The following is a 25,745-nucleotide window of genomic DNA, read 5'->3' as shown; positions in this document are numbered from 1 at the left end:
GCCACTGCTACCTGCAAATGGCCCCGAAGGGACTGTACAGAAAGGTAGTTAGCATGGCCAAGTTACGTAGGCTGATGTTCTTTAATGTCTGCTGTGTTTCACTTTTATTGAAGAGCAAGGAATGTAAGTCTTTTTTTCCTTAAAAGACCAAGCTCAAACTCTAGAGTTTTTAAATCAAGTGAATACTTGTTTTGTAAAATACTTTTTGATTTAGAGAAACTGGTTATAAACTTCAGCGCTGGAGCTCAATTGTGTCCAAATTGGAAGCATGTTCCACCTTAACATATTCGCAAGGTAAACATGGTATCAAGCTTTACCTAGCCGAGAAGGTCTAAAATGCAGCTCCCAAGGAGAGTTCTGGCAGCTCTGCAGTTCTGGCTTGGTATTCTGGCACTGAGCCACGATCAGTGTAAGACAGTAAAGTCTAGTGATATGCAGTGGAATATTTAGAAAATAGATTCTCCAGTGATTGTAGGAATTTTTTGAAGACTTTTAAGAATAAACCTGCCTAAAAATCCAGTTTTCTTTCTTTAACATTATTTTATTTTTAGAAATCATAGTGGGCATAAATCAAGGCATACAAATTGAAGGGATCTCCATTGTGCATCTGAATAGATATTTTAAGAGATTAACTTCTTACCTGACAGTGTTGAAGGATGGCAGTCTCCTGGGAGACTGGCTTTAAATGAGCAGTGGCTTTTGGATGCTTCCAGATAGCAAGATGTACTGCTGGTGTGCTCTCCTTCCTCTGAGGAAGAGCAGCACATAGGAAAACATGCCTTTTTCCTGATTGTTGAAGTTGTCAGGCTGAGGCAAAGATGCAACTTCTCCAGACCTTTAAATCAAATCGCTGACAGTGGTGGCAGAGCTTTTGGTTGGTGAGAAATGCTAGGATGATCTGTTGCAGGTAGTTTAAAAAACAAAGCAAACAACTCAAAATACAATTCTAAACTTAACTTCTTTGCAAGGAATGAATTACTGATGATAAAATATACTAAGTATTGATTTTAAAAAAAATTCTGTTTCTGTTAAATTCTATTGGGACTAAATTTTGCTTAGAGTTGTGGTACATACACTTTTCTAAAATTTATGTAAATTAACTCATTAGTGCACAGTCGTATTGAACTCCTGTTTTGGCCCTGGGATAATTTGTTCTTTGAAAGCAAAAAATGCCTTTACTACTTATTTTTTTAAAAAAAGTAATTTTTCCATTTCTTAAACATAATATTAATTTCTATTTTTATCTTGTGCAGAACCCATAACAAAGACTTTCCTTTCTTATGTTTTAAAATAGATGTCTAAACAGACTTTAAAGTTTGAGCTTAAAGTTAGGCTGGTAGAGAGAGAAGAGTAATCTATTGTGACAGAGACAAAAAGGACTAAGGCTGGAAAGTATACTTGCCTGTCTGGTCCTATAAAAGTTATGGGCTGATACCAAGGCAACTAATCAGATGTCCAGAGATAAGCAGGTGTGAAAGTATTTGCAGAACTGATAGCTTAAGTGGCAAATAAAATATTTTATGTGATACTATTCTCATTTTGATTAAACTTGAAACAAATCTGATCTTCCTGCTTTTCAGAATATTTTTTACTACAATAAAGTCTCAATATGTTTGGAAAGCAGCACTTGCTGTATAATACTTATTTCTTACTTGTTCTAACTGCCTTACTAGTAACAGAAACTTGTTTTGAGTAGTAACGTTTGCTTTTGCTATTACTCCGCTTTAATATTGTGGGATTTTTTGGAGGTCTGTTAGAAAGCATGTATAGAGGAAAGACCTCAAATGATTTTTAATTTGGTATCCAATAGTTTAAGAAGCAAAAATGGGTACGAAACTAAAGCCTTTTACAAAGGTGATTTTTATGTTTATAAGGTAAGAATATAAATCAGTCTTTCTACAGCTTTTTGTTTGTAACAGTTCAGTTCACCTCCTTTGGTCGTCTTTAAAGATGCATGTGTGGGGTACGGAAATAGTCGTCAGCTATGGTGTTTGAAATAACTTTATGTAATCAGAACTAGTAAGAAGTTTTACTATATTCTCCCTAGAAAACTAGTGCAGGGAGGTTTGAATGCTGTTTGGAGTTGATCTGCAGCTAGTTTTTTGCGTTGATCTATCCTGAGGTACTTCTGCTTCTTTTTCTTGTTGGTACTTAATTATAGGGATTGCTATTTAAAAAACTGCATTAGTGACTAACATTATCAAATTATTCTAATTTGACATCAGACGAGGAAAATCTACAAGTGGAAAACAAACTCAGGATTTGAAATCATTATGATCATTATAAATGATCTAAATTTGTAAATGTGGATGCCTCTGTATTTGTTCCTTATTGTAACATTATGTAGACAAATGTATCCAGGATTATGACTTACAATTCTGATTCTGTGATTTTTGGCTACGCATAGCTTGTCAAGACTACATATGTCTTTTGAAACTCTAGCTTACTAAATGGCTCCTACCTACTAAAATAAATCTGTTTGCTATTTGAATGCATTAGGAATAATTTGAAAGTCTGTAACTTAAAAAAAAAAAAAATTGAACCAAGGAAACAGTTGAAATATGTATGTATGTTCCATTGTACATACATTTGAGATACCTGTTTTGCTAGAGGTCTCTGCTTCTCTGGCATACCAATATTATCAGATGTGAAACTTAATGTATTTAACTTCTGTTTTTTCTTTTCCTTGTATGACTTGTGGTTTAAGAAGTGACTTAGACAGGTGGTAAGTTCTTTAGAGCCTATGAGTTGGTTAATATAAATCACGATCTTGTGCCTAACAACCCATGGATAGCAAACTCATCTCATTTGTTACAAATATTCTGTGTCAAATCAAGAATAAGCAGCTGATTTGGTTTAGTTGGTACTTACACTATCAGTTTAACTATTTTAACCCTACTTAAAGGAATAATGAAGAACAATACGCCAATGATTTTGATGAACTGTTGCAATTTCTGTTTTGTGTCCTTAAAACTTCTGCTTCAGTCTGTTATTTAAATTACTTTCGCAATGGTCGCACTAGCTGGAAATAGCAGTGTGAGACCAAGAAAGAAGTCCAGTCTGGACATTTATTCTCTTTTTTAAAGTTTATAGCTTTCAGATATGAAGAGCAGAAGAAAGATCTTTGAAAAATGGGAATTGCATAAAATCTGAAATGGCTTGAAATGCTGCTTCTCTTTGCAAAGCAGCAATTAAGCCTTCTTCAGCCACATTAGAGTGTCTTGGTGTGTGGTATTGCAAACAGGATGTGATCTCATGTTCAAAATCTTAGAGATAGGATGAACAGAGAGCTCCACAAACTGACTCTATTTTTGTGATCTTGACTTTATTAGATTGCTTAATTCTGTGAAATGCACTTTTTTGGACAAACTTAACTAAAAACCGCTGAATTCTAAACTGGAAAACTGAGCTCAGCATTCAGTTCTTGACTATGGTTCGTACTGTGTATAACCTAACATGGCAATGGAGGCCCAATCCAGTTTCACATTATTGTCATATGTAGTAATAGATATTTTAGATCATTAGTTTACTCAAGTATGGATAAAATGAATAGTATAAAAAGCATCTTGAATGAAATGCTGGAAGCAGTGTTATATAAGATGAAATATTCACATAAATGTTTCCATCTTTCCCTTTTAACTTAAAGCTTTATTTTTTCTCATTTTCAACAGAAATGCATGTTGCATGTTGACACTCTGGTATACTGCATGGTTTACCTAGGAATAAGTGTTAACTGCAAAAGATGATAAAGTGGTATCAGTCTTAGAACAAACACTAGAGACTGAAAACACTTTCCAAGAAACACACGAGGATATAGCACCCTTTAATGCTTTAAAAAAAGTGTGCTCATAATTAATATGTATCCTTTAGGAACTTAAAGGTAAACATCTGAATTCCAACAATTTTTCTACACAGCTGGGGTATATGGAAGCAGTTGTAAGATGAGCTCCATTCTGGGGTTTGATTTGGTTTAGTTCAGGAGTAAAACTGAAATTTACTCCTTTTCCTGCTCAGCTTTTTTTTCCTGGGCGTGACTCTTATGTGGTCATCAGCACACTTGTTTTTGTTGCTGTTTTAGTGTACCATAAGGTATGATAAATACCTACATAGTGTGACTGAAAATCTGCCTTGGAAAAGACCTAGAATATTAATTCTTTAAATCAAAAAGCTATACCTCCAACATGTTGCTTTGCAGTTTTATTACTGCTTTGAAATTTTTGTTTAGCTACTATTTGAGAGATTATAGAGGAATCTCCCGCTAAGAGCAGTGGGACAAAGAGTCTTACCTTTATTTTAGATGATGCTTTTTACATTTATGAATGGGATTCCATAAATAGATATTAATGTGTCTGGACTCATCTCGGCAGTCCTGGAGATCCCTTAGGTCCTGAGTCACATAAGTCTATCCATCTTCCCCCGCTTCCTACACACTTTTCGTTTTGTAAAAATGTCTTTAGCATTATTTCCTAAATCAGTACTCTTCTCAAACTCATTGAACTTCAACCAAAACTGAAAAAGGACTAGGAATCTCAGAAGACTGAGGTCCTATGAATTTCTGAGTATGCACTGACCAAGCACCTTCTACTTAACCTCATCATCAGGTTGTTATCCTGGCGATGGTGCACAGTTCTCTATGCAACCACCTGAAGTGTACAGCTGTTGGCAGGGATGGCTCTGAACTATCCTTTTGTGCCTTCTCTGGCAGCCTCGCAGCAGGTGGCCTGCTGCCTTTCCCATTTGGACAAGATAACCTGGTTGAGAAAAGAACCTTTTAGCTTCATTTAGTGCTTATCACTCTAGGACTTGGTTGCTTCTAGTTCACTTCACGGAGGCTTGTCTGTGATCGTTCACAATTGTAGAAAAAAGCAGAGTTAAGTGTTTATGTATTGTAGTAGCATATTGATAAATCATTGCCTATTGTTTTTATATTTAAAAAGAACTCATTAAATCCTTAAGCAGCCTTTTGAAGACTTAATAGCATTGATAAAAGTAAGTTAAAAGAATGAATGAATTATTCAAAGTTACCTGGAAACTTTTTCTCTGTAAATTGTTTATTGCATATGACACCTCAGCCTAGGATACTGCTCACCACAGGACAAATTGACATGTGCCTTCTCTGCGGTCGCTCTCACTGCCTGAAGAGAACAGTGCATCTTCTCATGATCAGGTATAAAATGAAAACTGATCCCCTCTGGGGTTTCCAAGAAGACACCTGTTAACCCTCTATGGAGGGGGGAAAAAGCTGGAGTAAATTTCTTGGCATTTTTTGGTTTAGAATTCTTTTGTGGGTTTTAAAAAGGCTTTCCTGATTAATGGGTGTCTTACTACTTAACAGGAGGTGGATGCTGTTCTTGGCCTCTGGGAACAGTATAATTTGAATGTAAGAGCAATCAGTCTATAATGAAGCTTTATTTTCCTGAAGTTCTTAGCCTTCAATAAGCTTGTATTAAAATACTATTTTTACGATATGATGTAGGCCAAGCTGTTTAAAATGAGGCTTGAAAATAAGATTTTCCTTCTTTAATACCAAAGTGTTTAAGTCTTCTGTCTTAGTGGACAAAACTTCCACGGAAGCCCTGACACCACTAAACCTAAGTTTTGCAGCTTCCTTCATTGAAGCCAAGGTTTTGTGGTTTTTGCCTAAACGTACAACAGGCTTGCTCCTCTTTTCTGTGATAAGAACTGATTCTTAGTGGTTGTTGCCTTTCCTTCCCATCTGCTTTAAAGGGCTCCCTCTGTGCTCTACAACTCGCAACACACGTGCCTCTTAGGGTTCCTTCCCTGGAAAACCGAAGGTCTGCCACTGAAAAGCTGTGGTGCAAAGTCCAGTGCTGAGTCAGTTTATTCTAATTCCCCTAGGTGTGCAGGGGAACTGAAAATAATTATATTCCCTTTTGGGCAGGGGGGTTAAGCGGGGGGGATACCATGAAGGAGAATTGAGAGGGTGGAACCCACAATTTCACAGCAATTTAAAGAAGAATTTGGAAGAAAAGATATTCAGAAAGAGGTGTTCTAGGAAGTGGTGGGGTTAGAGATGAAGATCAAGTGTTTCATATGCTGGGATTTAGAATAGTTAGATTTCTCGGTACTGTAAATCTGTTTGTAATAGGTAAAGTTATTTAATTCAGGTCTGCAGATACTTCTAGATCTTGCATTAATTTTTGTTCCGCTTCCCAATGGCATGTTCCAAATGCAATCATAACACACAGTTAATGCTAATGAGAATTGTATGTCCAAATCCCATCGCATCTTACTGCTTATTTAGTTTTCTTGAAGACTTACTAGTGAAGTTATTTGCATCAATTAAATGTCAGTAGCCTTAAAGAAACAGGACTGGTTAGCAACTCTAAAAATCAGGCATTTAGACTTCATTTAGTTTCAGGTACAGGAGACTTCTATAGGCTCCAGCTCAAATATTGTTAGTCAGTGAAGTCTTTCCATAGACTTCTATGTGCTTTAGGTAAGTGTTTATCTAACAACATCAAGTGTTTTTTTTTCCTCGGAAGTGGAGGAGCACCTGTGGGTATGTAGACTATTGGAAGAGTGCTAATAGATTAGACTGTATGCCAAGGTATTTGGTGCTAGTATTTCTACGGCTGTATAGCATCTAAAGGAGCATTTGTGTTCAGTGCTAAATTACCTGCATCTCATGACTGTTATAGTCGTGCCCTGGTGTTATCTCCATTTATTGATTTGGGACTTGTGCCAGTTTTCAATTATTGTCTTTCAAATAGCTTTTTACAGAGTGCTGACTCCATTCTAGTGATTCTTACCCTTCTGACTGTGCCCTCCTTTGCTGATTTCTGGCAGCCTCGCCAGGTGGTTGCGGAGGCTTTATACTCTATCACCTCGTCCTTGTCGTACCAGAAAACTTTTCTATGTAACTTTAAGCACTGCTTTTCATTTTTGTATTCTTTTCACTGTTTCTGCATCTTTGCATAGCTGTATTGTAGGTGTAACTTGTTAATGTACATTAAAACTTTTGAATACCTGTGCCAGATGGAAGCATGCCGTATGTCACTTTACACCTGAATCCTCTTGTGTACTGTCGTCTTTCTTTCTGCAGTCAAACAAGCTTTTGCACTTCTGTGCAGATTTGTACACTCTTTTCCCTAGAGGAGCTTTCAGTTAGATTTTTACGTTGGATACTTTTCTCATCCCCAATGAGCAGCTGTAATGAATTGTATGCAGAAGCTTTGAAAGACACTTTCCATCTAGAATATGCTGCTTTACAAGCTACAAGACACTATATAGACCTACGAAGAATTTTTGACCAAAACAGATGATGTTTTAAGTATTTTAAGGATAGCAAAATATATATAAATTTTAATAGTATATGAGTATTTGCAGTATTTACACTACAGACAAAAGTACATTGGAGATAAAAGCATGAAACTTTAAAAGAGTAGAGGTGTGTGTATATATGTACACACGTTCTCTGTATGTATCTGTAGCCTTTTTCATTTTCAAAACTGGACTTTGCTTCAACTTGTATCACCTTATTTGTACTTATTTATACAGAAACATTTTTCTTTCCAAAGTTTGGTCTAAGAAATCGTCATTCACTAAATCTTTTTTCTTTCTAGACTTATACCATTGCAACTTGTACTAGTTGTAAGGACTTTAGACTCCTTGCAATGTTACAAAAAGTTAGCTTTCTCCTTAATTAATACACATCTAAATTTATCTTGGCGGGGGGGGTAGGGGGTTGTGTAGCTTGTTGGAAGAACATATCTAACTTTTTAGGTAGTTATATGACTTGTACAGTTTGTGCTCGTTAGGCACAGTTTGTGGTTTTTTTCCCCTCTTTCTTCCCCTGCCCCCGGGGCTGGTTTTGCTCAATGCAAAAGTGTCTTGGTCAATCTTGAGTATTTGATTTTTACAATTTAGTCTTGTTTAATGGTGTCTGGTCGGGAATGTCCCTGTTCAGCCAGGTTTTTCAACTGTCATCCTGAGAACAGACGCATGTCTTGAAAATAGAACCCTGATGCTAAACACTACTTAATTTGCACTTTCCCCCTCTGTTTACTGGCACAGTAAAACTCAAAACTTACTTTCATCCCAAGTTTGAATTGGTAAATTATGTATCCTATGGGAGAGGGAAGGAGTGAAAGCTGCTCAGGGAGGCTTAAACTGTACCACCAAAAACTAAAACTTTATTTCGTAGCATAGTGTGCCCACTAGCAGCCTTGACAAATTGTTATATTGTTCCATTATAAAACTGATGTAACCTTTTCATAGAGGTTTTAAACTCGGCTGCAGTGAAAATTTCTTCTCAGTTTAAGTCTAACCTGAATTCCAGGATGCATTTCTTGAATTACGTGTGACAGTCAACTGTTTTAGAATGAGGATTGTTTCTAGCCTTTAAAGTAGCCCTGGAGCTGCAAATACTGCAGTGGTGCTGAAGAGTAAAGGCCAAGCTGGGGTGAAAGCAATAGATTTAAGTTCAGAAGCTCAGTTCCTGGCTCCTACTCTTGATTGACTTCCGACTTGGCACTGGGAAACTCATTTCAGGTTTTGTGCAATCTTTTGAGGATTTTATGTTCATAAATCCCATTGACTTTCAAAATCAAAGGAATTTAGAAATTGAAGTAGATGACTTTGATATCTTTCATTCTCTCCTCCTATGTATGAGAGGCAGGAAATGGGAATTCTGCTCTGTTCACATGATGTTCACCGGACAGGAGCTGCTCCTACGTGTGAGCAGCACGAGACCAGCACAGCAGGACTAGGGCAGTCTGAGACTACCCAGAAACGCCTAGAGGGCTGTGGGGGTTTCATTCGTGCAATACAGGAAATGCACCATGCTGTGTTCAGGACTCTAAGATCTTAAAAATGCAAGAGGCAGGCGTTTAATTTTTTAAGTGTATGGTACAAATGTATAGTAAGAAATCATTGTGCTAACAAGTGTCTTAAAAGTATTCTGAACAACAGCTTGGCTGAAAAAAGAAAGCAGAATGATATGAATTTTTACAGCTATTAACTATATGCAAAATATTCTGATGCTCTGTTTAGTTTTGCCTGGTAACTGTGGTCTCTACAAGAAAATCTCAGGCAGGAAGGTTTTTTTTTTTTTTTTAGCTGACAGTTGAGTAAAAAATTAAAAGAAGAAAGTAGAAACCGGCAACAAGGACTCAACCTGATTAGATGCATGAAGTATGCAAAGAGTTTTTGTAAGTGTTTGGTAGTTGTAAATGTCCTGTCGGGAGCTAGCCAGAGCTGGATTTCCGTCTAGGGTAACGGCAGGCTCTTGCTGAGGAGCAGTGATAGGACCCCTGCTCCCTTGGTCCATCAAGAATTCCAGGAGGTACTGCGTTTTCCTGAGACGTAATGCTTTCCAGAGGCATAGGGGTCTAGAGTTGGTGTCTTCAGAAGACCACTAAGTTCAAATCCAAACAGTATTGAATGATACAGGGGAAAAAAGGAAACTTAAGTGGCCAGTCTCTTGTGGGAACCAGAGTGATAAAGCATTCAGCTATATGCCCAGCTATCAGCCTGTGCTGTTATGTTTAAAAATGTTCTCATCTGTGTTTCCTTTTACAGGCAGAACATATATGTGCTTTGCATGCTGGCAACTATGTAATCATTTGAGTAGCTGTTTCTTAGGCAGAGTATAGTTTAGAATGTGATTGCTCTGCAGAGTACCAGCCTGCGTGGTGGAGGGCAGCAAGGCTTCTGGCTAATAACAAAAGTTCTTGGGACAGTCTGAAAAATTATTGAAGAATTAAAAACAAAACAAAAAAAACTTGGAATTGATCATATGGGACCAGGCTATGAAAATGTGGTTATTTCAGGAATTGTGTAATTACAGAAATATTAGGAAACATTCATGTAGCTGGTCTAGTTCAAACTTCAAAATACTGTAGATGTCACTCAAAGTGCAAATTAGAAGGATCTTATTTGTGGGAATGAAAACCAAAGAATTCTGCAGCACTAGTGCATGGATCCCCTTCTCCCCAATTCTGTTGTATATAATGAATAGTTTAACAACTTGCCCTGGATAAGCGATTTGGCTTCTTGATTTTATTGTCCATTTAATTGACTGAAGGTGACTCTTTTGTATTTCACTACAGACACAAAGTAAAATTTTGCTGGCTCTGATACCCAGGCTTGTGCTGGAACTTCCAGTGATCGAACGTACACAGTTGTGCACACATCCTATTATATGACCTGTTTTTGAACATTATACCTGATTTGGCACTGGTACTTATGTCTTAATCACAATTGTTCCCTTTTAGGCGCTTGACAAAAATCTTATTTCTCAACCATGTGTATGCCTGATTATACCCAAACTGACCTCGGCTTCAGTGTTGTGTAAAAGCTCTTTGAATGGTTAGTGGGAACACAGGACCAAGAGTCAGGCTTTTGCCTCAGGTTTTCTTTGGGTCTCTGTCTCGAGCTGTCTCTTGGAAGGCCTGGGCACTTTCTCAGGCTGGGAAGCTTTCCTGAGTGGGAACTTAATCATTGCTTGTACAAAGCGGACAGGGTTTCTCTTCTGTCCCTCTGCCCATCTCTTGTCCATAGGGATGCCGAACAAACTCGAATAACCCATGTGATGTAAGAAGTGTTTCATCTGGACAGATCTAACTGTCTAGCTCTAAGTTTTCTTTGACCTTTCTTGAATTTGCAGGTCTTGAAGTCTTATTTGAGAAGTTTTACCATTAAAACTTAGTTTTAGACTCTTCCCTATTCAGACTACTAACTGCCAAAAATAAATCTAGGCAGTTGCAGTGCAGCACTGATTTTTTTTTTATTCTTCTTTCTTTGATTTTGTTCCCACATGGGGTGTCATAGAGTAGCAGTGATTTTGTTCTATGTCTAATTTAGAATTCAGTCTGTCATATTTGACTTTTCCAATAGAAGTTTGACTCTAATTTGATGTTTAGATACAGGTTGAATCTTCTGTCTTTGCATGTTAATAAGCATTCTGGAAAGGTATCAGGTTTTCACAGCAATAAATTTTAATGATTTCTGTTTGTACAGCATTAGGAAACATCTGGTGTTATCAAAATTCATAGACAGAGTGAACTTGTTGGAGAGAAGACTGTCCTTTTCTGCTCATAATGACCTCAGCTTATTGTGCCCAGAGTTGTGTGCATGTGTAGCACTAAGACCCTTGCATCATTAGATTGCGGTATTGTAGAAAATCTGAGGATCTCCTTTTGCTTCCACACTGATTTGGTAATGTGACTTTTTTGATTTGTTGCAAATAAACATCTCCAAGTGAAAAGCAGTGTACAAGCTGCGTTTTCTTATTTTGTGGAGAACGGTATGTGGTGTTGCCTTTAAGTGTGTCTTGCCAAAGATGCTTCAGAAGCATAATACCTAATAACTGCATAAAAGTTTTGGAGAGCACCCTAGGTACAATTTTTGAAAGTTACTGTCCGTGTTTGTACTCATTATCCACCCGAAGGAAAAAGAAGTTAGTCTCTTGGAGTTTAAAATTTTATTCACATTTTCTTGTGCTGCAGACTTACGGTATTAGCTCTTAATATATGCTCTCTGTAGGTGAGCTGTCACCTCTGCTAGTCTGTTTGGTTCCTCTATTTAATTTTATTAATACGTAGTAATATTTAAAGTAGCAGTGAATGGGAAACATTATCTAATTTATATTTCCTGAGCAGACTATTCATGATGTGTGCCGTGCCTGAGCATCGGTCTACAGTGTATAACTGATACTGTTCTTTTCCCTGTGAAGAATGAGGATTATAGTGCAAGTTCAGATGAAAAGGAGGAAGGTTGTAAATCGGGTTTAATCTTCTCCCTCAAATCCACCTGAAATAAAAATGACTGTAAGGAATGGAAGTGACCCTCAGGGACAGAAGTAAAAGATAGTGTGGGGCTATGTACCTCTGCGTAATGGCACTCTTCACAGTATTTCTGTCAAACAGTGGTTACCGTTTTTCTCAGCAGCAGCATCTCCACTTCGATATTACAGAGATTCCTCAAGCAAAATGATTTCCCAGTCACTGGATTTTCTTCTGCCAAACAAAAATCCCAGAGGTTGGTTTAAGAGAGCAAGCAAGTTGACTTTTAAAAGAAGTCTTTTTTTTTTTTTTTTTTTTTTCTCCTATCTGTACTCTCAGTTGTATCTTGGCCAAATTTTCTCTCTTCTATCGATGTGATTGCAAGTACAATCTAAAGGAAGCTGTGGGATTGGAAGAGGATCTTGCATCAATTGCCAGGGCTGCCTGGGAGGGTGTGTGTCCTGGAAATGAAGAACTCAGTGTGACAGGTAATACTGAAATAATATTCAATTTAAAAAAAAAAAATCAAATCTTTATTTTTTTAGTTTAAATTAGACAACTGCTGCCACAGTTTGCAGGCTCCTGTCTTACCCTTAGATATAGGAAGCTTATACTTATGTAAACATTTTGTCAGTATTTTCAAATGTGAAGTTTTTAATTTGTCATTGAAATGATGCAGTTGTTTATATGAAACAGGGTTTTGACTTTGATTATCCAAACAGATGATGCTATATGAGATCTTAAATACTACCTCCACAGTTTGTAATCGGTGAAGTTTGCTGCCTCTTGCATTTGGTAATTAGATCAGTTAAATCATGTGATAGGTTCATTTCTGTAGACAGTGTTGCAGAAGACCTCAGTGGCCAGTTGGCATAAATCAATGCAATTTGCCTACTTCAGGTATCTAACATAAAATAGCATTAGCTTTGAATATTTTAAGAGGAATAAATTAAATTTTTGACGTTTACATAGAAACAGCTGCTGTACCATACAGTAAGAGTTGTATGGTGACTTGTGTGGAGGGCAGAGTGTTTCTAGCTTAATGTAGTGTCTTCTGCTGATGGAAATAAATGAAAGGGGGCTTGCGGTGCAGTGTTCTGAGGTCTTTCACAATGCTGATGTCAAAAATGACAGCAGATAGCATGGAGAACTCATTGATGGGAAAAATGGTTTTGGTATGATTTGCATTACTACAAGATTTTGGACTTTTTTGGAGCAAAGTGCTGGTGTTATTAGTAGCCAATCTAAGGAAAACAGCTTATAAAATAGTGTTTTGTTTAATTTCTTGAAAACATGCTCTTAAGTTCTTGTTGCACTCACTGCTATGACATTCGGGGATCTTCCAGAGTTTAAAAAAAAAAAAAAAGTAGGCGCCTCAAGTTATAGTTTCTATTCATATTTTAAAACATAAAAACAAATTCTGCTAATAGTTTGTGATGCTGTGGATGCAAGATTGAAGTGTTGCAACTAGAACAAAATATTGTGATTTAATGTTTTCTGTTAAGGATGACTTTTAATTAGAATAAAACCTTCAGGGGGGAAAATGGTTTGAGGGAGAATTAAATTTTACTTTTATACTGGGATTTTTCATTCGTCTTATTTCTAAAAATGATATAAAATCAACTCTTTGAGAGTGTCTTGATTGGATGGGCAATGTTTCAGTAATATTAAAACCAGACTTTGGCGTTACTGAGATGCTTCTTTCCATCTTCCTTCTCAATTACTGATTTATATCAAATTTAGAATAAAAGGTGATTCATGTGGGACATACTTAATCAGAAAATACTTGACTCTTCTCTTTCTCACCGATGTTTCATGAACAATTCTTCTTAATATGAGAGTTCCTAAATATATGCTGAGCTAGGAAGACTAGGAGGAATTCTCATGTGTTGCTGCAACTGGAAGACATAACTCACTATTGGTAGGTTTGGGCTAATCCTATTGGCAGGCTTCAAAATGAAGAGATTAAAAAGGCTGCACTGAACTGCCCAGAGCACAGTTTTCTTTCTAGGTGCTGAGGCTGAAACAGATGCATACAGTTACAAATTCATTTGAAGGTGACTTAGAAACTATAGAAATGAGTGACAGGTTTATTAGTTCTCTATAGTCGATGACCAGTTTTTCATGTTTTATACTTTGTCTGGGAAAATGTAGTCCTGTGCAAGTTTGCACTGTTAGTACTAAAACTTGTTTATGTCTAATTATCTTGGGGTGGTTTTGGTTTATTTTTCACCCCTTTGTGTTCTGGTCCTCTCTTTTCTGAACTATTATTATTGCCACATTGAAAAGCGGAGGCTTGCTTTAAGAGTATCTATTTTTTGTAAAAGTAGCAAGTGTGCATCATGGTCACCTGTGAAATGCTTCAGGTGGTGGTTCTCGGAGTACTTGTTTAAAACATGCCACTTAATTATTTTCATGGGCTGAGGAAATTCTTGCGGTATTTTTCTACCCAAGATGAAAACCATAGGAATAACTGGATGCCACTTTCACATAGGAACCAGTCAGTACAGGATAGATGCACTGACCTAAGATGAATTTGAAATTGAAGTGTGTTGTATTTTTGGGGATGGGTTCATAGAAGTGTTTCAGAGTGTTTCTTATTTTATTATATTTCTTTTTACAGTGAATTTGCAGAGTATGTTGAAACTGTCTGGCTATAACATGCTTTTTGGGTTTTGTAGAGTTAATACCACTGCAATTAAGAAGCTTTATTTTAACTGAAGAGTTTGGTGTCAGTGTGGAAGAGTAAAGATCAAGTCCTAAAATCAATGTCCAAAGGAATCCTTTTCCTTAAGTGGAAAGGACTGTAACCATGTTCAAACTTCTGCATCTAAGTTTTTGGTGTTGTGAAGATTCATATGCATTATAAATGGTGTCAGTATCTGAAGCAGAGTAACCAATTCACGTTCATGTCAACTCCTCTTCCTGGCTGCGTTCCTTCCCTCCTCTACGTTCCCTCTCGCTGCCCTCAGAAAATCTCAGAAGCTGATGTAATTGTTCAGTCCTCAAGTTCAAACGTTACAGTGTGAAAAGCAGTCGCCTTAATTCGTGTTATATATTTTCTAATGGATGCTTTGAGAGCTTGTTAAATGCTTCAGTAAGGTTGAATTACTTGTATTTATCTGACAGCAAGGCTGCTGAGACAGGGCAAGAAAGTAGACATCAGATCTGAATCTTGTTCAAAAAAAGGTTAGTCTTCCGTTCTGGTTTACTGTCTCAGTGTTGCCTGGGGTCTGATACTCTTACAGGCTGTAGTTAACAGGTTAACTAACACCTCTTGATAACTATCTAGAGTTGTTTGATTCAGATCTGATTAGCAAGTATACAGCTGCTTACCGAGAGGTTTGTGTTCTGTTTAAAAACCAGTTTCTGGACTGTTCTAGCAATAAGGACCAGAATAGAAGAGAGCTCCTGATTTTTCCTGTCTGGGATCTTATGGCTCAACTTCTGGAGGTATCTGGGTAGGTTCAGTATCTTGCTGGTGTGCTTTCTGCTGGCTCAGGACTTAGCTAATGCTCTGGCCCACAAGTACTTAAATAGGAGAAAATGATGAAACTCAGCTAGTTTGTTGGTTCTGGCCTATTTCTAACAAAATACACGTGCTCCCTCCTCCATCCGTGAGTGCAGTAGCTTCAGTAAGCAAATCTTTGTTCACTCTTTCCAGACTCGGCCCTCTAGGTCACAGTCTTATTTCTGCTCTCTCAGGATTAAACTTGTAATTGCTTTTTGGCCTTTTAAAGTTTTTCTTCTGACACCTGCACAAAGGGAGTGCGGAAAGTTAAACCAGTGAAATGCCCCAGGCTTTGCAAAACACTTCTGCCATGTAAAGTTTGATTATTTTCCGTGAGTAACTTCTAGCACAGGCCTTCACATGATCCAGTGACTTGGTGAGCGGCTTCTGCTGTTTCAGCTACATGAGTGTATTAAGGAGCTTAAGTGCTTACACCATTTAGCCAGAGAGAAGTTGTTTACAAAAGTAATATAAAAATAATCAAGTAGAAGTCAGCAAATTACATGAGATGCTTTGAGAGCCTACCTAGTAACTTTTTGTGCTGTGCTTTTAAAGAAAGAAGCAAAGCAGCCAGTCTTCAGGGAAGTTGAAATGCTCAGTACCATCTAGACAATTGGCTTATTTCTGGAAAAATCATTAGTACCTTTTACAGAGAGGTGTGGAGGAAACAGGGAAACATTTTTGGAGGGAAATCAAAGTGTTAGTTTAATAATTTATTTTAAAATTTATGATAAATTATATTCTTTGCGGAGCTGAAGACCTAAAATTTTACTATGGGATACGGCTCATGTTAAAAGCAATCCATTCAAGGAGTTCTTCAGATTTTTATTAAGCACTTGCACTGACGTACCTTGCCTGTTGTTACTGCCAAATTAAGTTTCATTTTGACAGCTGACCACCGAGTCAGTCTTTCAGGGACTGTTTTGTTCTTGGAGTGAATTTGACATGGGGAAAATGGTTTCTCTGAGAATATTATGCCTTATAGATTTTTTTTTTTTTCCTCTTACAAATATCCTTTAACAGGCTTCAAGATTCTTGAGGAGAGTGCCTTTTTTTATTCTCTTGACATATTTTTTTTCAATGTGAAAGTTGTGAAGTGTTGAAAGCCTGGATCTGGCTTGATTAATGTAGCCTTTGAGATTCTCAGCTTCTTGGCGGCGTGTCCCTAAAGATTCTTTTTCTTCAAGATACAGAGAAGTAAACAGGTGTATCCTTCCTAGGAAGGAGAAATGCCTGAAAATAACAATGGAAATGCACTTATTCCTAAATTTAAAAAGAAAGCTGTCCATGTTTTTTTCCCCTCCCTATATTTCCCTTTGCTCACACATTTTAATGGCCAGCTTCCCTCTTAATAGAAGAGGTGTATTGTTTAAAATAAGCCTATATCTGGGAAATAGGATGCCTCTTTTCTAGACAACACTCTGCTCAGATGAAGTTCGTGAAGCATGAAGAAAAGCTGAGATGTACTGATGCTGAGAAGCTGGGAAAAATAGCAGATTTCTTAACTAAAAGGTATTTTAATTGTACAGATATACCAGACCTGTGAAGACAATACAAAATTATTACAAAAACTATGTAGTATAGCAACAGCTGAGTCTTTATTTTTCTTTCTGAATTTGTTTTTTTGTCTGTAGACCTTCATATTTAAAATGGCCTTAAAAGATGACCCAAACGCCACTAATTCAGAACAATGGCTTTTTGCTTTGAATCAGAAGCGGAACTGTCTACGTTTTTTGTATTAAAAATAACATTAACAGGATCAGGTAAAATAAGACAGTATGTGCATGGTCTCTTTGATTCTTCATCTCTTTGTGAAAGATGCCCTCAAAGTCCTAGTTTTCACTTTCTGCACTTGACTGTAGGAATATGTGTATGCTTAACATTAGACATCTATCAGATCAGTGAGTAAATTGTGCAATATTTGATCTGCTTCTTTATGAACATGCAGTAATATTCAGCCTATAAGCTGTAAGTTTAAAAGCATAGTTACGTGTTAGATTTGTGTGTAACGCTGATGAGGAAATGTGAGCGCTTCAGAATGTATTTGTTAAGCCCCTGTAGTGAGCTGTTAATAAAAATAAGTCTTACCTCTTGCTGCAGGATTAATTCAACGTGTTAGATACTATATATCACTGCTATGCTGAAACAGGAGCAGATGTGGCTTCTGTCGTACTGATAGCGATATGCCTAGTCAATGTGACTAAGAATTTAATTGTATAGGGCACTGAATTTGATTAGTCAGTGTTTTTTCTTGACAGTGGTTTTTTTTTTTCGCAAATATGAAGATTCCTTATGTATATTTGATCTGTGTTCTGAGTTTGCTCCCAAATTCCTTGTCCCTGAAACATAAATTGTTCAAGCATTCCCTCTGCATAGCATACTTTTATGCGGAAAGGGACTTGCTTCAGGATGTCTTTGGTAGATGGAGAATTAGCAACAGAGTTTGAGCCTAGTCCTGAATTTAGGCCTGCTTTGTGCAGCTTATATCTTTGTATGACTTTGCAGAGATCATGTGATGTCATGGATACCAAAACTGATTTAAAATCTGTCTTTAAGTGCATTTTCAAAGCAGTACCATGTATATATGAAGAGAAACTTTCAGACTCAAAGTTTTGAATAAGGTTGGCATTTGGGTTAGAATCTGTTAGTTGCAGAGAATCTAAGCTGGTTGCCAGGGGTTTCTGCTCGACCCCTTTGGGTCGATCCTAACCGATTTTGACTAGGAGCTTATTCCTATTCAATAGTGTCCACTTCAGAGAGACTTGATATGTGACTGTAAGAAGTGGAATCAGTTTGCTGCATAAAGATATCTTTTAGTGTCTGTCTTCATATGATGTGATGAATAGTTAATACAAATGATGTAAATGGGTTTGCATGTTAAATAAACGTACCTTGCATGTTTTGTATCCCTTGACATCAGACTTGTCATTCTTTACTTCTCTGCATTGCCATACTTGTGGATTTTTTTTTTCTAGCAACATACCATATTATTCCAAACTGCGGTGTCTTTGCAGGTTTCCTCTTAATTGTGTTTTCCTCAACAGACTCTGAATCACGAGCTAGGCTGGCATCCTGTGGTGTCCTCCTTGGTGTTGTGCAAGCTGTTTGGTGGGACACTGTTGGTAGTAGGAGGTTCTCTGGTAGTTCTCCTATGCTGTGTGCAAACATCATTTCTGATATGAGGAAGGGGGCACAAGGGCATGTATTAGGTTTTTAGGATGATTTTACTCTTGTCTCTCACAGATTGTTCACTATTACTGAGTAGGTAGTGAGCTTTTTTCAGAGACAGTCCCACTTGTGCTGCAATCCCAGCGGAGGTGGTTTTGTACTAACATGGTTTTGCATAGCTCAGCAACAGCGTGGGTGGCATTCTTATTGTAGGGCTGAACTGAAAGGTAAGTTTAAAGGAATCTGTCCTTTCTCATGATACCCTTCTAGCTATGTGTAGAACGTAATTATCAGTGTATTGATCTTTCAAATGATTTAGTTTTATGCTTTTAAAACCTTTGTCAGTCAGGTATGCTTATACTTAGTTTTGATTTGCCTTATTACTGTCCGTGTAGACAAAACGATGACCGTTTCTTTTGCTATTAGAATCACTAGTGCAGCTGCAGAGGAAGCACAACTACAGCTCTCAGGTAGACATCAAAGAAACTTTTCTTGGTCTGATGTTCAAGTTGTCATGCCTCTCTTTCACTGGGTCAAAATCTTCCTTTGTTCCTTTGAACATTTTGGAAATTAGACTATATAGTAATGACACTTGCTGCTGAAGGTAGAGATATCTAACTGCTGCAGCTGTCCTAGAAGTAGAACTTGCCAATGACACAAGTAAATGAGGAGGCTTTTTATTTCTGTGAGAAGCTTACAAAGCAGTCTGCACTTTCTGCCAGCTGATGCTTAATTGGTTGAGATTTCAAGATAACATTTGAAAAATTATTCATAGTTTTTTCCTCAGGTTTTCATATTTTTTATCCCGAGTTTTCTAGCCTTAATATACACTAATATTTTAAAGTGTAAATATGTATGAATGAATGACTTGCTCTTTTTTTATGAAGTATTACAAGAAAGAAGAAAGTAGGTTTGTTTAAAAATCAATGAGGTTTTGGAAGGGAGCAGTTTGGGCCTTGATTCCAACTGAACGCTAGAATTAAGAGGCTATTATCTATCATTGTCATAGTTGCCTGTCTAAAAATACCTTTTTTTGCCCTTTGATATATATTCTTGTAGCTATGCCCATGCCGGTCCGTGATAGCATGGCTTTTTTCTGCACTTTGGAGAGTGAGGTCTGTTTTATTTGAAAGTATCCTCAGGTGATTCCGTTTTCCCTCTACAGAGCCTTATGAGGAGAAGGAACCTCATAAATCTTTCTTTTTTGGGGAAGGGGGAATACAGTTTGTTTCTTTTGAGTTTTATTTGGCTTCAGTTTAAATGTCACTTTGATATATTCTGGGTTGCTTTTCTGAATTGTCAGCATGCCTTTTTCTTCCTCACTATAGGGATGCTAACTTCATATGAAAGAAGATATGAAAAGCAAGATACTCAAATCAGGTCTTCATGGTGTTCTTTCACTGAAGGCTGTTCTTTGCTTACTGTGCACCTGAAGGACTTGCTTCTCAGTGGCTTGCATGCTTATTATATTGATCAAAGTTGTGTTCTCCATTTGTGCAAGATAGCTGAGCTGTAGTGAACATAGTTCAACTTTCCACTGTTGAGAAGTGGAAATTCTGTAATAGACAACTACTTTGGAGGGTAAAAGGGGGGGAGGGGGAATCATAGACAATCTCCAGATGAATATGAAAAGCAATAGGCTTTAGAGTAGGTTAGTACACTTTCTGCTTCTATCTCAAATTATCTCCGCCCTTGACAGTCAATGAAGTTTTTTGCCAAACAATTCTGAGAAATCAAATGCTATTTTAAGAGTTGGTATGTGGAAATGAAATAATGAAATTGGAATAACGATGTGTTTTGCAAACTGCTTTTCACAGGCTTTGCTGAAGATTAAGTTGTGGCTGATGGATAGGTTCCCTTTTAGCAGGGGGTATGATAAACCCTCCTCTCTTGGTCCCATTCCAGTGCTGGATAATAAGAAGATAACTAATTCATCATCTCCCTACAGATTTCCAGTAATCTGTTATTAATGCTTGTATTCACGTAAATATAACTAAAGATGACAGATGTAAAAACAGTTGCATTCACATCCTGATGAAGCAGTGAGGTGTGAAAAATGGCTAGGAACTGTAAAGTATAGCCTTTTGCTAAACCTAATGGCAGTGTCTAACTTTGATGAAAACACATTATTGTGAATGTCAGTGCACAGAGAATTGTTTAGACAGACTGCAATGATTGCTAAAGAAATATCAAAGCAATAAAATATAGAACAACAGCCTTCCATTGGTTTTGTTATAATTCAAATATATTATCACTTGTGCAGTATCGTTTCACACAGGGACTCGCATTCGGTATGACAGGTGATCCTTTAAAAGAGAGTCATGGTGAAAAAGCTTGCTTTTGCTTTTAATGTGCTAACTTAGTATGGATGCTGAAATATTTTGTATATTTAAAATACAATATTATGGCAGTATGAAGTGGAGGAGCTCCTGAATTATTTAAGCTGTTCTTTTTTTGTAGGTGGAGTTTACTATGAAGTTTCAGTCAGCACTAATTAAAAGATCTGCTTCTGAACAGAAGTATTTTGACAGTAATTGTAACTAGTAGAAACACTTTAATAAAGGGAGTGTCATCTTCCTGGTTGTATCCTTCTTGCCTCTAAGCCAACTAAGGAAGGCTGCTTTCTGTTGATCACCATAAGTAAAATACTTATGAATGTTTGCAACTTCATCAGGATTGTTTCTTTATTCCCATTTAAGATCTTAGTGATGTTTTTCTAATGAATTGCAATGTTTTCAGTAATAAAATTATTCTAATTCTCCTTTTGAAAAGGAGAAGGTTTTATCCTTTTAAAATAATAGGTCACTATTTACATGAGTTAGTAAAACTGAGTTCTACTAAAAATGGGAGTAAATTGCAAATTGCAGACAGACTTTAATCTCGTTCATCTAAATTATAACTTTCCTATCAAATTTCAGTCTGAGATTAGCATGGGGGAGTCATGCAAGCTCCACTACTTAAGCCATGATGGAAGTAAATGTTGAGGCAGTCGTGTTTGCATGTCCCCTCTCTGATCAGGGTTTCTTCCCTGAAGCGGTGAAGCAGGAAGGCTTTGCAGAACAGCCCGCTAAAGCAGGCATATTGGGGACAAGACCATAGGCCTCATCCTCTGGATCTGTTCAGTAATGCTGGTGGTTGTGGAGTAAAACTTAGTCCCTCCCATTACTTGCTGCTTTGGCAAGTGACAATTGTTCTACTAATCATCATCATCATGGTCTCTGTACAGCTCCTTTCTGTTGAACAAAGTGACATGCTAAGTCGTAAGGAGAAAGCAGAACTCTAAAATCAGATTCATTGCTCTGAACTTAGTGGATTTATCCTGCCTATAGTTCATATCAGAAATATGCAGTGTTTATTATTAACTGTTTGTGAATCTAGACAAATTGAAACACTTGTTTTAGGTTTTTGCTTCTAGTAAGTCTTTCCTCCCTTAACTTAATACTGCACTGCCTATTCTTTCCGAATGCAGCTTAGATCATTGTTACAGCAACTGGAAATACTACATTAACAATATGCCTATTCTACTTATTTAAATAAGCAAAAGAACACTTCGGGATACTAGTTTTTTTTAAAATTGCGTATACATAGAAATTGTGTGTGTGTATATATCTGAATATCGTCTTTAAGGGCCTACTTTTGTCATTTTTTTTCCTTTTTAAATTTTTTACCAGTTACTTTCAACTCTATTGTTCAGTGATGGATTTGGGGAAGAGGGAGGGAAATTAATGAGAATTCTGCTAAGCCAATGAAATTGTTTTCTGTTAAGACGATAAAGGTAACTGTGGACTGCTATTTGTGAAGTGGTGTTGGTGGGAGTTGAGTGGAAGTAAGGTTTCACTGTGCTACATCTGAGAGACCAAGATGGCTGATGAGGATCTAAGGAGCTAGTATTTTACCAGTTCTGTCTCTCCTAAGTGAGACTGCTGTCTGGATCCCTTGGCTACCTGAACATCCCAAAAAAGCAAGAAAAACAACTTGAGAGAACTTTTTGTATGGGATTTCATCTAGATGGATGACTTTATAATGTTTAACTGTTAAACAATTCATACCTAAAACATATCTACAATCACAAAGATGGGATTTCCTGGAAGTCTCTTTTATCTGGCATCTGCTGAGTTGTGAATTGAATGAATGCCTTGAAGGCACAGGGACTAGTGCCATTTCTGTTTTCCACTGTACTTTTCCTGTCACTTGGCGCCATATAGACTATTTTGCTTAATCCTGCAGCAGACAAAATACACTGCACTATAATGGCATGACAAACTGAAAACTAAATGAGTGCTTTAGTAATATCTCATAATATGGCACCTATTATACTAGATGATTGAATCCCTGTTTCCTATTTAAAAAACACTGCAAGAAACAGCTGTTCTTGTGTTTTCCAAGTAACTTATAAGTAGGCATCTGGAAAAACAGTTGAGTATCTGTACATAATTGTACTTGCCACTTGCATGTGGTTTTATAATGTATGTGGGATGTATGCAGTGAGTCTGATTACTCACTGGGTTTGTAGAGATGTCCTTGGGGTGTGCACGTGGTCTCCCATGTCAGTGTAGACAGGTTGGTTCCTCAAGTCTACCCTCTGCTTTCTTGTGTTAGCTTTGGTGTCCTGTCGCTTGATTCTACATTGTCCCCTCCTTTCCCCCTTGGTCCTTTTTCCTTACTCCTGTTCTTATTTGTCTTGCTGAGGCCTCCAAAAAATAGGTTTAAACTAGGCTCTACTGTGTTAGCATTTCATGATTCTCATGTGCTTCCAAAGTTTTGTTTACTCAGAGCTGCCAGTTGTGGAAAAGGTCATTATGCAGCACAGTTTTAGTTGGAAGTGAGAAATTCACAGATGAAGTGATTAAGTTGTGGTTTCTGATTGGGGAATGGGGAGCATCAAGGCTGTTTATCCATCCCTACTCTCCCATTTAAAAGCAGCAGTGACCTCTAATTCTTCTTTGTGGCTTGAGTTAAGCACTAATGGTTTTCTTGCTTGCAAGAGGGCATCCACCTCACTTGTGTGTGTGTGTGTTTTTGTTTTTTTTTTTTTTTTAAACTGGGGGCTAAATAAATAGGTGAAGATTAACACCTAAATAGGGACTGGGGGGGATAGATTTCATTCAGTGCTTTATTGGCCACCTTATTTTCTGAATTTGTGGACAATTAATGAAAGTAAAGGCTGAATGCTTGTGTGACCTTCTTTCAGCAGCAGATGTATACTTAAATAAAAAGGAAGTATTTATCTGGAACCTAATACGTGGACAAAGTCAATTCAACTAAGCAATGCTGCAGCATAGCATCCTGTGTTCCGTTTTTCTAATCCTTGCAGAGAACAGCCCCATGCATCTTGAGCATCTATTGTTGGATTGTTAAAATGGTCCACAGAAATGCAGTCATCTTAAATTCTACACCTAACTCAAACTTGGAGAAATACCCACTTCCATTTCTGTGCGACCCCAATTATATGTAGATACTGTGCACTCGGACTGGGTTATGGTGATACCTAACCTTGTAACATCTGGTCTTTACTGTTGTGAATTTTTGCGTTTAGGTGTGGAACAGTCCTACCCATTACTGAACACAGCATCCATCTGTCTCAACAGCAGGGATTAAGAGCACGAAACCTTGATTAGCATTTCTCTTCTCTGCTTCCTCTTCTCTGCTTCCTCTGTGAATATTTTGATGCTTTGTCCTATATATATGTTGTGTGTGTGTGTGTAAATGTACGATATATATATATATAATTTCTAAAATCATAGTCTTTATTGACACCTTTTTCTGTTGCCTGTCAACTGGTAGCAGAAGGTTCATCGTAAATACCAAGCTAAATTTTTGCACCGTTATTTTACGAAACCTTCCTCATTCTCATATTTTATTTGTACTTAAAAAAAAAAAAAAATGGAGTTTGGCTCCTGGTGATAAGGTCAGAAGTGATTGCTGTCACACAGAGGCACGCTTTGAATGATGTTGAAGGGAGCCAGAAAAAGAGCTTGTGTAACAAAAGAGCAGATTATGCCTATAAAGGGGAATGAAGGAGACAGGGCAAGTTCTTAAGATGAAAGAAAAGATATTTTTAAGGTAGATCTAGTGGCAGAGGAGGGAGCTAGGTAAAGGGAAGCTGCAGAAGATGAGAGGGATAACTGGAAATGAGAAAAGTTAAGGAATATGGAAGAAGTTCTAGGTCCAAGGCACATGTTGGAAGCTATAGAAGAGATGCATTTGATGTAGGAGATCCAATAATAGATGGAGAAGTGCAGGGATGAGAATATACTCATGTCATTTCTGGTATGTAGCTTGCACTTGGATTCATTATCGTCAGAATTATCATTCCCGTAGTTTTTGGAAAAACAAAACTTTCTTTAAAAGAACAATTTAGTAGCTTATTTTCTGTAAGTAATAACATGACTAAGTAAGCCGCCAAAAATGTGCTGAGCTTAATTTTTCCCACCAGTTTCATTTTCCATAATGGAATGAGAAAGATTGTCTTCTGTTTAAAAACTGCTTGTTGTCCTTTAAAGAATATATTGTTTTTCATGGTTGACGATCGTGACCTATGGCACTTGCAACTTGTGCTTTTCGTGAATATGCTTCATTGGCAGAATTAAATGTTGTGGTGTTTGTAAGTAGGGCGGTATCAGACAAGCAGACTAACTTGAAGGATGACTTATTCAGAGCATCCTACAGACTTTTCATAATGCAACTGAAGTGCTTTCTGGACAAAAACATTGGTTTTTGGGGTTGGACAGAAATATTTCATATTGGAAGCCTAAATTATTTGTTGTTTTAACATTATCTTGTGCTTGCTTTTATGCAAGCTCCCTGCCTAAACTGTGATTACAGTTTTAGTTCAAAGAAGCAATCTGTAATGAAGTCTGTTCAGCATAATAGTTGGAAGGCTAAAGTGCAGCTCCTCGGCTGCAGCTCAGAAAAGCTGAGTTTGGTTTAAACCGCAGCAACTGGTATTTGTAATGAACTATTGCACAGATGTAGATGCAGGCTACAACAGATAACTTATAAGTGAATAAAGATTTTTCTGAAAATTGTTACTGAATTGTCCTGTGATATTGTCATAGAGCCTTCTTGAGGAATATATTACGTGTTTGTGCTTTGTTCAGTAACCATATGCAAGCGATCCCAAGTGTTGTTGAGGCTAATTGTTGCTACGAACAGATTAAGTTTATGGTCTGTGTATAGCTTTCATTTAAGGTATTGAAGTTAAACATGACAAATACAATCTTCAAGAATCTGTATTTTCTTGGCCTGCAAGCAAGACTTTAAGAACAGCTATTATTGAGAAGACTACTTTGAATCTCTTATGGTACTGTGTCCTGAAA

The 25,745-nt window shown here is 37.3% G+C and overlaps 1 protein-coding gene across 48 annotated transcripts in view; it reads left to right on the top strand.

The window, feature by feature from the left end:
* FHIT (fragile histidine triad diadenosine triphosphatase) overlaps positions 1–25,745 on the top strand; it is a 620,374-nt gene that overhangs the window by 51,581 nt on the left and 543,048 nt on the right. Inside the window, exon 3 of one of the 48 annotated variants that reach the window (XM_068906931.1) lies at positions 12,087–12,235. The exons of the other annotated variants lie outside the window; for them this stretch is intronic. The gene's annotated coding sequence lies outside the window, so the exon portion shown is untranslated. The remainder of the gene's footprint in view (positions 1–12,086; positions 12,236–25,745) is intronic. 48 annotated transcript variants of the gene reach the window in all.

Source organism: Struthio camelus, chromosome 14 (assembly GCF_040807025.1).
Source record: "Struthio camelus isolate bStrCam1 chromosome 14, bStrCam1.hap1, whole genome shotgun sequence".
NCBI lineage: Eukaryota > Metazoa > Chordata > Aves > Struthioniformes > Struthionidae > Struthio > Struthio camelus.
The sequence above is the reverse complement of the archived record's forward strand: the minus strand, read 5'-3'. Positions and strand labels throughout refer to the sequence as shown.